Source organism: Agelaius phoeniceus, chromosome 27 (assembly GCF_051311805.1).
Source record: "Agelaius phoeniceus isolate bAgePho1 chromosome 27, bAgePho1.hap1, whole genome shotgun sequence".
NCBI classification, from domain to species: domain Eukaryota; kingdom Metazoa; phylum Chordata; class Aves; order Passeriformes; family Icteridae; genus Agelaius; species Agelaius phoeniceus.
Genome location: NC_135291.1, coordinates 72,805 through 85,864, shown reverse-complemented (window position 1 = coordinate 85,864; position 13,060 = coordinate 72,805). Strand labels below are relative to the sequence as shown.

Genomic DNA, 13,060 nt, shown 5'->3' with positions numbered 1-13,060 from the left:
AAGCTATTTATTTACTAATGTATTAGTTTCAGTAGAGGTAACTGCCCCATTTCCTCTGTTTAAGGGGTTCACTGGAAGGAAGCTCTGCTTTTTTCAGCATTTTAAGGGTTTAAAACTACATTTCAGGGCCCTTCTTTCTGTGCGATAGGACCAAGTATCTCAGAGCAGGGTGAGCCTGGCATGCACTTAACCCTTACACTGCCTGGGAAGCTTTTATTTTTCTTATTTTTACTTACAATACAGTTAGGCCTAATTAGAGGTCCCAAGGAGACTTAGACAACTTTCTCCACCCAGCTTAGTCACACATGAAATACTACTTAATAGCCACTAAGGAATAATTATGAAAGTTAACAGCAAATTACCAATTTAACTAGTTATGCTGTCTAAACAGAAACTTTTATTTCTTACCAGTTTTCTGCCCTTTTGCTCCAAATAGTTGTTGCAAAAAAAGAAAGCGCTGTTATTTTTATGAAGAGTTTTCTTCTATAACAAGCCCTTTGCTCCCCTTGAAATCAAATCAGAGAAGCCAAACACCTGCAGGCACTCTGAGGGTTTTTATACCCGGTGGGATTGGCCCCCTCCCTTTTCCTGGGTGCCATGGGAACGAGAGGCGGGCACCATCAGGGGTATATTAACCCCAGCCTTTGCCCAGGGCCTTCATTCCCCCTCTGGGAGGTGCTGGGATCAGAGCTCTCCTCTCATTTCAGGTAAGAGGCTCTTTCAGCTTATTTCAGCTTGTTTCCAGCAGGTGTTTCTGGGCATCTGAAGCAACAGAGGCTTTGAAGATACTGTGAAGAAAACAGCATAGAATACAGGGAGTATTTAAGTTCACAATTTTGGGTTTTGTGTTTAGGGGTGGTAAAGTGCATTTGTAATTTCTGGTTTTGTTCTTATATTGTTTTGTATTTTTTTTAGGAGGAGCGCAGCTTCCAGAGGCTCCAGGTTGTGTCAACTACAACACTTTTTTCAGCAGATTCATTGTGTCACAAGAGGGATCTGCCCAGTGTCCAAGATGATGTTTGAGATTGAGGCTTCAGGTGAGTTGAGGATTGTGACTAGGAGAGGGAGGCTGAGCAGGTATCCAGTTAGGAGTTATTGTTGGGGGGGTGGTTTTGAAGGCAGCAGGGTGAGAAAGGGTGTTTATTTGAGCCCCCACCCAAGGCCTTTTAGAAGCCAAGTAGAGGCATTCACACGTCTTACAGCACACAAGGTCATCCACTGCACTCACAGGAATGCCATTTCACTTTGCCTTTCTCTAACCCAGGTGCCAATCATAATAATGGCCACAGCCTTGGAATCAGGATGAAGCTGGAGCCTGAAGGAGCCAGGCACACTCAGGAGAGGGCAAGTATCTGACTCGCTGGGATTTGGCCCACATAACTCTGAACTCATACTTTGGTTTTGTTTTTCTTTATTGTAGCTGACCGAGAGGCTAACAGGCGATCATGGGGCCCTCTGAGGCAGACTCATTTCAGGTGCAACGTGGATCCTCATCACCGATCATCCAAAAGATAAGTCTGGGCCACGGCCTGGAGATGGGACAATGGGAGAGCAGCGGGTCGGGAGTTCCTGGGACAGATTTAAAAATTAGCAGAGGGAAAAGCAATCTCCTCCAAGGGGCCTCTTAGGACAGCTAAAGGGAGAGGCTCTACTTTTGATGGCAGCTTTCAGGCGGGCAGCGCAGAACAGTTCCGGTCCACGTCGTGTTGTCCGGCGTACCGTGTTACCTAGTGTGTCTTTGGGGTCCCTTTTGCCTTTTCCCCTCGAGACCCTCACCACAAGCATGATGTGTTGTGTTTGTTGTCCCCCTGTTTGTCACGTTCCGTGTCACGGGTGTCCGCACATATTTGTGCCGGAGCTGCCCTGCCCTGCCCTGCCGCATAGCCTGCTGCAAGAGGACAAGTCCCAGGGACTTGCAGTTTGTGGGGCGTTGCCAGACTCTAGATGATATTCCTAGATAGACAGGAGATGTTTGGAGCTGTGAAGTTATCCTGCAGCCCTTTGACTTTTGTCCTCACTTTCTTTCAGACGCAGAAGGATAAAATCCAGGGCAAAATCCATCCACCCACCCCGAGTGAGGAGGTTCCCCCGAGCAGGTCAGGCACTGTTTGTCTCTGCAGGGGGAGTGTAAGGTGTGACTCTGTTACAGCACTGTTCTTTTTCTTTTTAGGAGGTAAAGCTGGATATCGGCAGTCAAGGTGAGGTGGGCAAGGTGAGCATTGAGTAGGGTACAGAAGCAGTTGTTATTGCTCCAGTCTCACTTTCCAGTGCAACTCTAAGCATCCGTTCCTGTTTTTTCATCAGCCTCGGAGCGCGGCCGAAGGGTGCGGCCCCAGGAGCCGGGCATTCTTGGGAAAACAGTGAGTGGCAGAATTGTTGGGTTTTGGCCAGTGTGCTGCAGAGATCGTGCATTGATATTTGGATTTCTTTCATGTAGCTGACTGAGAAACAACAGGAAGCTGTTGAACAACAGTGCCAGCAAGAACTTCCCAGATGTTGAGGCTGCCTTCTTTTGCACCTGACACGGACCTGCATCCACAGATGTCTGAGAGATAAGTAGAGGGCTACAACCCACAGAGGGGATGAAAGCGGGGCGCAGGGTAGGGACCCACCGGGAGGGGTTTTTGAGTCCCCTTTGGAGATGGGGGTGTCCATGAAGCGGCCCCTTAGGCCCCATAAAAGCAAAGCCTGACTTTGGATCACAGTGCTGAGGTGAGCAGGGCAGAGCAGTCCCGGTGTGTATCGTGTCACTTGTCTTTTGTGTATTATGTGTGTTTGCATGTGTCATGTCCTTTGCCTTAGGCCTTGGAGGGGCCTGTGAGAAACCCTGGCATCATTGTTAGCATCTGTGATCTCTGCATTCCTTGGCCTGGCAGCCAGGCCATAGAACTTTGGCCTCAGGAGCTCAGACAGGCATCAGACTCTCTTGTCTCTTTAGAAGCATCCGGTCAGGTGTCTTTTCAGGTCTTGTTCTGAGCTTTATGGGCAGCTCTGCCCCGCCAGGATCCATTATGGTGGAGTAGGACTTGAAAGAACGTGAGGGCAGGCAGATGCTTCTGGCCGTAGGATTCTTGGGCATCCATCTTTGCAGTTCTTGGAATAAATCATTCGGTTAGCATCTTCTTCCTCCAGGTTTCTCTGAGCCTCATCAGCTCACCATCGGTCTCCCCTTGCTCATCTCATTTGGCATCTTCTCGGTCCTTGCAGTCATCCTGCTTGCCCAGAGATTTCTGTCCGTGTTGTGTCCCCGTTGTCTGTCACGTCCTGTCCTGTGTCACGGGTGTCAGCACACACATTTGTGCTGGAGCTGCTCTGCCCTGCCGCATAGCCCGGTGCAATAGGAGAAGTCCTGGGGAATTGAAGTTTGTAATGTGGGCTGTCCTTGGACTCTAGATGCTATTCCTAGATTGACCTGACGTGTTTGCAGCTTTTGAGTCATCCTGCAGGTTTTTGACATATGTTCTAACTTTCTTTCAGATGCAGATGCATTGCATCCATGGCAGAGCCCCCATCCTGGGTGTGTGGGTTCCCCTGAGCAGGTCAGTCACCATTTGTCTGTGCAGGGGGAGTGTCAAGGGTGACCCTGTTACAGCGCTGTTTTTTGTCTTTATTTTTAGGAAGTAAATCTGGATCCCAGCAGTCAAGTTCAGGAGAGCAAGGTGATCAGTAGCCTTTCTTGTTGCTGAGGTCTCAATTCCTGGGGCAAGTCTAAGTCTCCATTCTCGTTTTTGTGCCTTAGGCCATCCACTCGGAGCACACCAGGCTCCCATCCCCAGCGGCTGATGGACCGGGTTTGCCGCTCTCGCCAGCCCTGTGTGCCAGGTCAGGAACCGCCGAGGAGCTGCGGTGAGTAGGGGAAGTAGGGAGGAGGAGCGAGGGTCCCCTCAGGTTTCAGCCATGCCAAATCACCTCATCTCCTCTTAACCCAGGCACCCCCTGTGACGATGGCCTCGGTCTCCGAGCGTGCCCGAAGCGTGCGGCCCGAGCAGCTGAGAGTTCTTAGGAGCAGGGTGAGTAGCAGACTTGTGGGGTTTTGGCCGATGGGCTGCCAAGATTGGGCACTGATGTTTGGTTCTCTTTAATACAGCTGTGTGAGAGACACCAGCCCGGTGCCAGCAGGAGCTTCCCAGCTGACGAGGTGGCCTTTCTTCGCACCCGAGACCGGCATCCCCAGCTGTGCGAGAGATAAGTAGAGGGGCACGACCCACAGAGGGGATGAAAGCAGGATGCTGGTTTGGGAATTACTGGGAGGGGTTTTTGAGTCCACTTAGGAGGTGGGGGGTGTTCAGGAAGCAGCCCCTTAGGCCCCATAAAAGCAAAGCCTGACTTTGGATCACAGTGCTGAGGTGCGCAGGGCAGAGCAGTCCCGGTGTGTATCGTGTCACTTGTCTTTTGTGTATTATGTGTTGTTTGCATATGTCATGTCCTTTACCTTAGGCCTTTGAGGGGCCTGTCAGAAACCCTGGCATCATTGTTAGCATCTGTGATCTCTGCATTCCTCGGCCTGGCAGCCAGGCCATAGAACTTTGGACTCAGGAGCTCAGACAGGCATCAGACTCTCTTGTCTCTTTAGAAGCATCCGGTCAGGTGTCTTTTCAGGTCTTGTTCTGAGCTGTGTGGACAGCTGTGCCCCGCCAGGATCCATTATGGCGGAGTAGGACTTGAAAGAACGTGAGGGCAGGTAGAGGCTTCTGGCCGTAGGATTCTTGGGCATCCATCTTTGCAGTTCTTGGAATAAATCATTCGCTTAGCATCTTGTTCCTCCAGGTTTCTCTGAGCCTCATCAGCTCACCATCGGTCTCCCCTTGCTCATCTCATTTGGCATCTTCTCAGTCCTTGCAGTCATCCTGCTTGCCCAGAGCTTTCTGTCCGTGTTGTGTCCCCGTTGTCTGTCACGTCCTGTCCTGTGTCACGGGTGTGTGCACACACATTTGTGCTGGAGCTGCTCTGCCCTGCTGCATAGCCTGGTGCAATAGGAGAAGTCCTGGGGAATTGAAGTTTGTAATGTGGGCTGTAGTTGGACTCTAGATGGACACAAGTTATCTGGAGCTCTTAAGTTATCCTGCAGCCCTTTGACTCTTGTCCTGACTTTTTTTTCAGATTCAGATGGTTTAAATGTGTGACAGAGGGCCCCATCCCGGGTGAGTGGTTTCCCCCGAGCAGGTGAGGCACCATTTGTCTCTGCAGCAGAAGTGTATGTGGTGACTCTGTTACAGCTCTGTTCTTTGTCTTTCTTTTTAGGAACTAAATCTGGATACCAGCAGTCAAGGTGAGCAGTGGAGAGAAGTAGCTGTTATTGCTCCAGTCTCAGTTTCTGGTGCAGCTCTAAGCTTCCATTCTCTTTTTTGTGGTTTAGGCAATCCACTCGGAGCCTGCCAAGCCCTCGTCACCAGCCGGCCGATGCACCGGGTTCCCTGCACGTGTGAGCCCTGTGGATGCGTTACAGGACCTGGTGAGGAAGCCCTGATCTTTTCTATTTAAAGGTGCCATCCGGGGGGCCTTGGGCACCTGCCAAGGAGTTGCGGTGAGTCGGGGAAGTAGGGAGGAGGAGCGAGGATCCCCTCAGGTTTCAGCCGTGCCAAATCACCTCATCTCCTCTTAACCCAGGCACCCCCCGTGACGACGGCCTCGGTCTCTGAGCGTGCCCGAAGCGTGCGGCCCGAGCAGCCGAGTGTTCTTAGGAGCAGGGTGAGTAGCAGACTCGTGGGGTTTTGGCCGATGGGCTGCCAAGATCAGGCACTGATGTTTGGTTTTCTTTAATACAGCTGTCCGAGAGACACCAGCCCGGTGCCAGCAGGACCTTCCCAGCTGACGAGGTGGCCTTGCTTCGCACCCGAGACCGGCATCCCCAGCTGTGCGAGAGATAAGTAGGGGGCCACGACCCACAGGGGGGATGAAAGCAGGGGGCTGGTTTGGGAATTACTGGGAGGGGTTTTTGAGTCTACTTCAGAGGTGGGGGCTGTCCATGAAGCAGCCCCTTGGGCCCCATAAAAGCAAAGCCTGACTTTTCATCACAGTGCTGAGGTGCGCAGGGCAGAGCAGTCCCGGTGTGTATTGTGTCACTTGTCTTTTGTGTATTATGTGTGTTTGGATATGTCATGTCCTTTACCTTAGGCCTTGGAGGGGCCTGTCAGAAACCCTGGCATCATTGTTAGCATCTGTGATCTCTGCATTCCTCGGCCTGGCACCCAGGCCATAGAACTTTGGACTCGGGATCTCAGACAGGCATCAGACTCTCTTGTCTCTTTAGAAGCATCCAGTCAGGTGTCTTTTCAGGTCTTGTTCTGAGCTGTATGGACAGCTGTGCCCCGCCAGGATCCATTATGGCGGAGTAGGACTTGAAAGAACGTGAGGGCAGGTAGAGGCTTCTGGCCGTAGGATTCTCGGCCATCCATCTTTGCAGTTCTTGGAATAAATCATTCGGTTAGCATCTTCTTCCTTCAGGGTTCTCTGAGCCTCATCAGCTCACCATTGGTCTCACCTTGGTCATCTCCTTTTGCATTCTCTCAGCCCTCGCAGCCATTTTCCTTGCCAGGAGCTTTCTGTCCGTGTTGTGTCCCCGTTGTCTGTCACGTCCTGTCCTGTGTCACGGGTGTCAGCACACACATTTGTGCCGGAGCTGCTCTGCCCTGCCGCATAGCCCGGTGCAATAGGAGAAGTCCTGGGGAATTGAAGTTTGTAATGTGGGCTGTCCTTGGACTCTAGATGCTATTCCTAGATTGACCTGACGTGTTTGCAGCTTTTGAGTCATCCTGCAGGTTTTTGACATATGTTCTAACTTTCTTTCAGGTGCAGATGCATTGCATCCATGGCCGAGCCCCCATCCTGGGTGTGTGGGTTCCCCTGAGCAGGTCAGTCACCATTTGTCTGTGCAGGGGGAGTGTCAAGGGTGATCCTGTTACAGCGCTGTTTTTTGTCTTTATTTTTAGGAAGTAAATCTGGATCCCAGCAGTCAAGTTCAGGAGAGCAAGGTGATCAGTAGCCTTTCTTGTTGCTGAGGTCTCAATTCCTGGGGCAAGTCTAAGTCTCCATTCTCGTTTTTGTGCATTAGGGAATCCACTCGGAGCACGCCAGGCTCCCCTCCCCAGCGGCCGATGGACCGGGTTTGCCGCTCTCGCATGGGCCCTGTGTGCCGGGTCAGGAACCGCCGAGGAGTTGCGGTGAGTAGGGGAAGTAGGGAGGAGGAGCGAGGGTCCCCTCAGTTTTCAGCCATGCCAAATCACCTCATCTCCTCTTAACCCAGGCACCCCCTGTGACGATGGCCTCGGTCTCCGAGCGTGCCCGAAGCGTGGGGCCCCAGCAGCTGAGCGTTCTTAGGAGAACGGTGAGTAGCAGACTTGTGGGGTTTTGGCCGGTGGGCTGCCAAGATCGGGCACTGATGTTTGGTTTTCTTTAATATAGCTGTCAAAGAGACACCAGCCCTGTGCCAGCAGGACCTTCCCAGCTGACGAGGTGGCCTTTCTTCGCACCCGAGACCGGCATCCCCAGCTGTGCGAGAGATAAGTAGAGGGCCATGACCCACAGAGGGGATGAAAGCAGGGGGCTGGTTTGGGAATTACTGGGAGGGGTTTTTTAGTCTGCTTTGGAGGTGGGGGGTGTTCATGAAGCAGCCCCTTAGGCCCCAGAAAAGCAAAGCCTGACTTTGGGTCCCAGTGCTGAGGTGCACAGGGCAGAGCAGTCCCGGTGTGTCTCGTGTCACTTGTCTTTTGTGTATTATGTGTTGTTTGGATATGTCATGTCTTTTACCTGAGCCCTTTGAGGGGCCTGTCAGAAACCCTGGCATCATTGTTAGCATCTGTGATCTCTGCATTCCTCGGCCTGGCAGCCAGGCCATAGAACTTTGGCCTCAGGAGCTCAGACAGGCATCAGACTCTCTTGTCTCTTTAGAAGCTTCCGGTCAGGTGTCTTTTCAGGTCTTGTTCTGAGCTGTGTGGACAGCTGTGCCCCGCCAGGATCCATTATGGCGGAGTAGGACTTGAAAGAACGTGAGGGCAGGCAGAGGCTTCTGGCCGTAGGATTCTCGGGCATCCATCTTTGCAGTTCTTGGAATAAATCATTCAGTTAGCATCTTCTTCCTCCAGGTTTCTCTGAGCCTCATCAGCTCACCATCGTCTCCCCTCGGTCATCTCCTTTTGCATTCTCTCAGTCCTCACAGCCATTTTCCTTGCCAGGAGCTTTCTGTCCGTGTTGTGTCCCCGTTGTCTGTCACGTCCTGTCCTGTGTCACGGGTGTGTGCACACACATTTGTGCCGGAGCTGCTCTGCCCTGCTGCATAGCCTGGTGCAATAGGAGAAGTCCTGGGGAATTGAAGTTTGTAATGTAGGGTGTAGTTGGACTCTAGGTGGGATGTGTAGATGGACAGAAGATATCTGGAGCTCTTAAGTTATCCTGCAGCCCTTTGACTTTTGTCCTAACTTTCTTTCAGATGCAGATGGATAAAATCCAGGGCAGAGCCCCCCATCCCAGGTGAGGGGATTGCCCCGAGCAGGTCAGTCACTGTTTGTCTCTGCAGAGGAAGCATAAATGGTGGCTGTTACAGCATTGTTCTTTGTCTCTCTTTTTAGGAAGTCAAGGCAGAGAGCAGCAGTCAAGGCCGAGTGGGCGAGGTGAGCATTGAGTAGCATACAGAAGCAGTTGTTATTGCTGATGTCTCAGTTTTTGTGCAGCTCTAAGCATCTCCTCTTGTTTTTGTTTTCTTTTAGGTGGTCCACTTGCCATCTATCCTGGCCGAGCATATCCGTGCCAGGTGTGTGCAGGCTTAAGGTATTGGTGTGGCATCCTTGTCAGATTTGGGAGGTTGTGTTTTCACAGTATCTCAGCAAATTTTCTGCTTTGTTTCTTTGCAGGTGCTGTTGCTGTCCTAGGCACGCCAAGGAACAGAGGAGGGCAGGTGAGTCGGGGTTTAGGCAGGCTGACCCATAGGTGAGCGTTACACAGCAGCATGCTAAGCGTGTACCTTTTCTTTTCGCAGGTATGTTCTGGGCAGCCTCCGGAGTCAAATCAAGATTTGAGGTGAGCCGGGGCAGTGCTGCGGAGGAGTCCCAAGGATTACTCTCTTTCAGGGCAATAGTCAGGTTTTCTGTTTTGTCTTAGGTACCCAGAGGAGCCTCATAGCCAAAGCTTGGAAACGGCAGCACCGAAGCACACACGGAGAGCGACCGAGGATGGATTTTGTCCGCTCCTCTTCCAAAAGCTAAGTGTCGGGGCCAGCGGTTGGGAGAAGGGGAGAAACCTTTACCATCACAGGAGGCAATTTGATGTCAGCTTAGCGTAGAGGTCTGTAGTGGGACGGGCTCTCTGGAAGTAAAGGGAGAGGGTTTCCCCTCAGCCTCGCCAGAGCCTTTGCCGGGCAGGGCAGTTCCGACCCATCTCCACATTTTCGCGTACTTTGCGTCGTCCGCCTTCCTTGACTCGACATCGTCACGGATCTTTCCCCCGAGGAGCTCGCCTTCACGTCCGGAGCTACGGCCACGGTCACCCGGCAGTCGGCCTCCTTCTCTAGGCTCGCCGAGCCCCTCGAGCATCCTCTTAACTACTTCGGCACTAACTTCTTTTAACGAGTTCCATTTCATCATCACGTGCTCTTGTCATAGGGCTTTCTTTCCTTTGGCATCATCAGCCTCTGGCTCATCTTGCGTTAGGAATCTCGGGTCCCTGCGGGGACAGTGCCAGGCAGTTGCCACTTGTCTCTGTGTTATGTCATCTGTGTCTGTGTTATGTTGTCCGTGTCTGTGTTATGTCATCCGTGTCTGTGTTATGTCGTCCGTGTCTGTGTTATGTAGTCTGTGTCCATTGTCTTACGTGTCACAGGCCTTTGTTATGTCTCGATGCTTTATTGGCACTATTCCGTGCCACATCTCCCGTATTCTACTCACGTTCCTTTCCGGATATCCCTTGTTCCAGCATCTTTACATTTTTACTCTTTGAGACAGGAATGTCTCAAAGGGACAAGATGTTCTCATCCATCTTCCTTCTCACTAGCGGCTTTGGTAGTGCCTTTTTTTCCACGCCATTCTCTTGGACTTCTGGAGGAAGCGTCTTACACCCTCCTCACGTAACTGCAGCAGTTCTATAGGTTCCATCTTCCCAAGGGGTATAGGGCTCAAGAATTCGTATCTTCCAGAGAGCTACCTCAAGTCCTGGCTTATACTGTATGTGCTTACACTGTGTGTACCTATGCTGGCTTATACTGTATGTACTTACACTGTGTGTACCTTTGTTGGCTTATACTGTATGTACTTACTTACATTGTGTGTACCTATGTTGGCTTATACTGTATGTACTTACACTCCATGTACACTTGCACTGTATGCGTCGGCTTATATCGTGTGTACTCATGTTGTACCACTTATGGTCGGAGCTGCCCTGCCCTGGCACATAGTCACAGTTAGGTAGAAGAGTTATAAAAACTTTACTGTTCATCTGTCTTTTATGGGATTTTGGGTAGAAAATTTATTGGTCAGAGTGGGGACAAGTCCTAGCTGTCAGCCACTTGTTGACCGCTTCCTGTTGTCTCACAGGTCCCCGAGGCTACTGATTTCCCCAGAATCTACCATTTGACGTCGAGGAGCGGCAGCCAGAAGAAGCGTGGAAGCGCGTTCTTCAGTGTCTCAAGGAAGAGCCGCAGGGAATGTTTAAATGGGAGGAGTGCGTGAGCATGTGTCAGAGCACGTGCCTGTGTCTGTCTGTGTCTGCTCGTCTCTGCGTGTGTGAGCGCATGCTGACTGGATTTAACCGTGTGTGTGACTTTTGCTTTTCATGTTTTTCAACTCATTTGTAAATTTAGAGTAAAAAATCCCTAGCCGGGTTCCCCCCGCCCCGCCGGCTGGGTTTTTTTTTTCTTTTTTTCTTTCCTCCCGGCTGGGTTTTTTTCCCCGGTCCTGGTCGGTCAGCGAGGCGACGTTCATCGCCAAAGTTTGGGCGCGGACCGTCCAGGGACCGGGGTTCTTGTCGGGCAGGAGGATTTTTTGGAGGCTCCTGGGAACCACGTTCCCGAGGAGCAAGGATTGCTGGGGTGTAATTTAGCAGTTGTGAGGGGAGGGATGGTGAGTTTGTGTGTCATGTGAAGGGGGTGTTAATGGTAGATGAGTGTTGTTTTTTGTGTGCTTTTGTTGTTTTGGGTGTCCTGTAACAATAAATCCACATGTAATGGAAATAGAAAAAGGTTATCATCTTGTGTTAATATGTGTGTTGTGTTGTATTGCTCTGTATTGCAGGCTGAGCACAGGGTGAACTCTCTCCTCCTTGCTGTGACACCTGGGCTGGCAGGGATGACACAGTGACCTCGGCCGGCCGATGCTGCCTGTGCCATCACCTGGCACTGACGTGTTTGATGAAAATCCTTTCGCTGGGATTTTTCTCCTGAGAAGCCTCAGAACAGAAATGGAACCAATAACAATCTGCTGGCTGTGGAGTGTGGGCTGGAGATGGTTTAGCAACAGGCGCATCTTGGGTTGGTCTCCTGTGCATTGTTTCTACTTGATGACCAATCATGGTCCAGCTGTGTCAGGGCTGTGAGCAGTCCCAGGTTTTTATTATTCATTCCTTTCCAGCTTTTTGATGTCTCCTTGCTCTTTTAGTGTAGTTCTAATATCTCATTTTCTTTTAATATAGTAGAGATTGTACAATAATATTTCAGCCTTCTGAAAGGGGGAGTCAAGATTCTCGTCTCCTCCCTTGTCCTGGAGGACCCTCAAACACCACCACAATCAGCGGCCGAGCGGGTTTGTGCGAGCCTCTCAGGAACCCTCGGCCGGTCCCGAGTCGGCAGCCCCGACACGGCCGACAGCGGGGAGACACCCGAGGGTGCTGAGGGCACCTGGGCTGGGGGGAGACACTCTCTGTGTGTGCCCCGAGGGTGCTGAGGGCACCTGGGCTGGGGGCAGACACTCTCTGTGTGTGCCCCGAGGGTGCTGAGGGCACCTGGGCTGGGGGGAGACACTCTCTGTGCCCCGAGGGTACTGAGGGCACCTGGGCTGGTGGGGAGACACTCTCTGTGCCCTGAGGGTAATGAGGGCACCTGGGCTGGGGGCAGACACTCTCTGTGTGTGCCCCGAGGGTACTGAGGGCACCTGGGCTGGTGGGGAGACACTCTCTGTGCCCCGAGGGTACTGAGGGCACCTGGGCTGGTCGCCTTTGCAGCAGAAGAGACACCGGAGACAGCAGTAGAAGATAAAGCGCTGACTCTTAGCAGGGGTTATTCCAAGGCTTTATTAGGAGTCCAAAAGGAGCTCCTGCACCTCCGGGCCTCCTGCCGAGAGCCCCGGGAGATGTGCCAAGGTTACATTTAAAGGGAGGTGGAAACTGAAAGTAGATAACATCCTACCAACCATTAAGTGACCCTAAGGGATGGATGCTGGGGGATAGACATATAGGACAGCGTATGGGGCAAGGCTTGGGGGGCTGACTCCCAGCCTCTGGCTCATCACTCGACGACTTGGACCGAAACTTCTGGATGGAGGGGATGGGAGGCTGAGTCATTGACAGAGAGCCAGGGTGGGGGTTTGGGGATGATCTCATCCCGGGAGAGGGATAACACAGGTAAAGGGAGGGGGGTACAGTTTGGGATAAACCATTTGGGAAAAATATGGGGATACAAAACAAAATTACTTCAAAGTATTACAAAGTATAAAAATGCACTACAGCAGGTTTGGGCAGCACCAAATAAAATGTAATAAAATGCTTTAAAAATAGAAAAATTAAAAATAAAAATAAATAAAATAACAAAATTAATTAAAAACAAATAATAAAAAAAAACAAACTGTAAAGTGCTGTAAAGTGCTGTACAAGTTCCATAAAATGTAGTGCCGTAATGCAAGACCCTCAAACACCACCACAATCACCACCTTAAATTGGTCTGGGAAGCACCAAATAAAATAAAATAAAAAGCTTTAAAAATAGAAAAATATAAAAATTAAATAAAAAACAAAATTAAAAAAATAAATGCTTTAAAAATAGAAAAATTAGAAATAAAAAATAAAAATAAAATTAAAAAAATAAAATGCTTTAAAAAGAGAAAAATTAAAAATAAAAATTAAATAAAAAATAAAATTTTAAAAAA

At 50.7% G+C, this 13,060-nt stretch overlaps 3 long non-coding RNA genes across 6 annotated transcripts in view; all 3 read left to right on the top strand.

Moving 5' to 3' along the window:
• Positions 1–1,430: 1,430 nt before the first annotated feature.
• Positions 1,431–3,979, top strand: LOC143696000 (uncharacterized). Its single transcript, XR_013185471.1, has 7 exons — positions 1,431–2,096; positions 2,171–2,212; positions 2,305–2,360; positions 2,438–3,539; positions 3,618–3,659; positions 3,740–3,846; positions 3,930–3,979. It is a non-coding gene; the product is annotated as an uncharacterized LOC143696000 (long non-coding RNA).
• Positions 3,980–4,122: 143 nt separating this feature from the next.
• On the top strand, positions 4,123–5,482 carry LOC143696001 (uncharacterized). Its single transcript, XR_013185473.1, has 3 exons — positions 4,123–5,163; positions 5,242–5,269; positions 5,357–5,482. It is a non-coding gene; the product is annotated as an uncharacterized LOC143696001 (long non-coding RNA).
• A 288-nt stretch (positions 5,483–5,770) lies between these two features.
• LOC143696002 (uncharacterized) overlaps positions 5,771–13,060 on the top strand; it is a 38,846-nt gene continuing 31,556 nt past the window's right edge. Inside the window, exons 1-8 of one of the 4 annotated variants that reach the window (XR_013185475.1) lie at positions 5,771–5,867; positions 6,790–6,851; positions 6,930–6,971; positions 7,052–7,160; positions 7,244–7,324; positions 7,402–8,466; positions 8,565–8,606; positions 8,703–8,749. This is a non-coding gene — a long non-coding RNA (uncharacterized LOC143696002). Of the gene's footprint in view, positions 5,868–5,887; positions 6,852–6,929; positions 6,972–7,051; positions 7,161–7,243; positions 7,325–7,401; positions 8,467–8,564; positions 8,607–8,702; positions 8,750–13,060 lie in introns of those variants that run through there. The other 3 variants (XR_013185474.1, XR_013185477.1, XR_013185476.1) reach the window with 3 other exon arrangements.